Source organism: Marmota marmota, unplaced genomic scaffold (genome assembly GCF_001458135.2).
Source record: "Marmota marmota marmota unplaced genomic scaffold, marMar, whole genome shotgun sequence".
NCBI lineage: Eukaryota > Metazoa > Chordata > Mammalia > Rodentia > Sciuridae > Marmota > Marmota marmota.
In genome coordinates, this window is record NW_026011004.1 from 1 (window position 1) to 2,969 (window position 2,969).

The 2,969-nt window shown below is 48.9% G+C and overlaps 1 non-coding gene across 1 annotated transcript; it reads right to left on the reverse strand.

The window, feature by feature from the left end:
- Positions 1-659: 659 nt before the first annotated feature.
- Trnaf-gaa lies at positions 660-732 on the reverse strand. Its single transcript has one exon. It is a non-coding gene; the product is annotated as a tRNA-Phe (tRNA).
- Positions 733-2,969: the final 2,237 nt, after the last annotated feature.

Below are 2,969 nucleotides of genomic sequence, written 5' to 3' on the forward strand. Positions count from 1 at the left end.
TTAAAAAAAAAAAAAAAAAAAAAAAAGGTCAGGGGCTGTAGAGCTGCCACTCTTTTACCATTGGACAAGTAAATGTGGTTACGCCACCAAAGCCAGAGCTCCTGGCCCTCTAGCCAGAATCGGGTTCCCTTCCTGGGCAATGCCAGAAGGGCCCATTTGAGTGTGCGGGAGCGTTTTGCTGTTTCTTCAAAGGCAGATGCTTACCGGGAACGGAATGAAATTTGGGACGAAGCTGTCCTGTCGCCCCAGCGTACAGTGAGTGTTTCCTTCCTAGCACCAGCCAGCCCGCCCCGTCCAGTCCGCCCCGTCAATCCACGCGCGCGCCGGAGGCAAGGGCTGGGCGGCGGCGGCGGCGCGCGCCAGGCGGAGGGACGTCCCCGTCTCCCGAGCGCGAAGGGGCCGCCCTAACGGCGCCGGGACTCCCCACTGCGCACGCGCGCCAGTGCCTCGGACGCGGCGAAGAGGGACCCGGAAGTGGCCGTGATGAGGGGCTGCCGTTCCTCCAGGCTGAGAACCGCGGTGTCTGTTCCTCTGCCGCCCTCCCGTCCCCCCGTCCCCCCGTCCCCCCGTCCTTGTCCTTTCGCAGACTGGAATGAATACACCAGGATACTCTGGACGTGGGGGTTTTATGAAGTTCCGTTTAAAACTAAAAACCTGACTGCCGAAACCCGGGATCGAACCAGGGACCTTTAGATCTTCAGTCTAACGCTCTCCCAACTGAGCTATTTCGGCGCCTTTCGCAGCGGTCTTTGGCTAAGCTTTTACTGAGCACTCCACGTCCAATTGTCACACCTGCATTTTCTAATGAGCACTTACAAAGTTCCGCGATTTCTTTCTCCTGCTCCACGGTAACCGCCCTCCCGCCCGCCATTCCCCAGCCCGGATCCGACGCGCACCACCTCCGCGCCCGCAGCCCGGGCGATGGCTCGCCGGGGACTGGAACTGGGGGTCCTAGGGAGCCGATTGCCTGCTACACGTGCGTCACTGTGCGGGAAAGTTCCAGGGTCCCCCCGACGAGCGGTGTTGGCGCAAAACTGTTGTATTGAGTGGACAGGGCCTTGGAGGCAAGAATAGTGTTCCGCCCGCCTCAGGTGCGGAGTTTGCACCCTCCGGTGCACCTGGGTGCGGGAGCGCCCGCCTTGATTATCATCTCTTTGAATGGAGCCTGCTTGGCAAAAGCTAGGCCCGCTCACGAAGGACGAGTACTCAAATGTCAGTGCTACTTCTTAACGCAAGTCGCAAATATTCCTCAAGTACCCATTAAGTGTCAAGCTAAGACATTCTGCAACTCCCAACATCCTATTGTTATGTTCTGTTTTTCATCCTCTCCAATTAAATTGGATTTATCTCATGGCAAGGATCTCTCACTTTACCGCCCTTTTAACCTGCTCATTAGAGCTTTGCATTAAAGTGGAAGCTTCTCAACCAATTTGGATGAATGGATGGATGGATTCAAAGGGGAAAGAAAAAGTAAATTGGAAGCGTCTGCAGTCTCTGTTGTTACCACCAGTTCTCCTCCCCTTCTGGAAAAGAGTCTCTCTCTGAGTTCCTTGGTTGTGCCATATCCAAACACAAAGAGCCTGAGATTTAGAAGTCAGTGGGTAAAGGCGGGAGAGACCCAAGAGAATTTGGAGCTAGAGAAGTTCAGAGGTTTAGGGAGCTTTAGAGTGGAAGAAGTCTGGGGCAGTCGCCTTAATATCGTACATTTAAAAGGAAGCAGAGAAAGAAGAGTTTTACAGGTTTTCTTACATGTTCACAATGTCCCCTTCACATTCTGAAAATACTGCAGGAAAGACTTGACTTATTTTCAATGACTCTTTGGGTTCCCAGTTGGCAACTCTTTACTGTTAACTGCCTGCCTGGATTGAATCATGCCGTAGCTGAACTTCTTAGATTTTTACAATTCATGTCTTCAGGTTAACATCTAATCTAGGAAGTCTCTCCTGAAAATATGTATTTTGGATGTATGTCAATGGAGGGGGTCAATAATAGACATGAGATCCAGGTCATAGTGTTGCCCTTTCTTGATCTGCTAGCCACACAAGCAAACCAGTAGCTTCACATGTTGTTATCTGGAAAATCAAACCCTAGGTAACTAAGAAAATGGCAGGTAACTTTTGATGGGATTTGGGGTGGGAACAGGGGGTAAGAAAAAGTGTAGGGTCTGAGGGGAAATGGAGGAACAGGAGTAAGAGACACATGAAGAAGAAAGAGTGTAACCAATAACATTGTTTTTACAATTTAATAAAATCCTGTGGCAAATTATGAGACAATAGAAACTACATTGTAATGGGGATCATATGCTGAGTAAAGGTTGATTTCAGAATGTAAGGTTGTGATGCATGTCATGGGTAAGCTGGGTGCCACAGTGTCCTGGTTTTTCCAGGATATTCCTTATTACATGTATTGTCCCAGAATCCCACTATGGCAGTACCCCTTTCACTGTTAAAAGTTTAAAATGCCCTGGAATGACCAGAAAGTGGGCTGATTTATAAACACTGTGGAAAAGAGCTTCAGTTTGCTATCATACAATGAACTACACAGGTTTCATGATCAGCTCAAAGATTTTTAATACCAAGCAAATATTTGCTGTTGATATTTTACAAAGAAAACTGAAAGTTTCTGGGACTTAGCCCTATGGGGCTGGGGATGTGGCTCAAGCGGTAGTGCGCTTGCCTGGCATGCGCCCGGTGCTGGGTTCGATCCTCAGCACCACATACAAATAAAGATGTTGAGTCTGCCGAAAACTAAAAAATAAATATTAAAAAATTCTCTCTCTCTCTCTCTCTGTCTCTCTCGAAAAAAAAAAAAAAAAGGTTTATTTTGGCTGACAGTGTTGGAGGTTTTTCAGTGCATGGTTGGTGGACTCATAGCTTTGGGAGTGGCAGTGCATTATGGTGGGAGCACATGAAGAGGAAGCCCATTTACCTCATGACCACGATGAAGAGGTGGGTCTCACTATTCTCGTC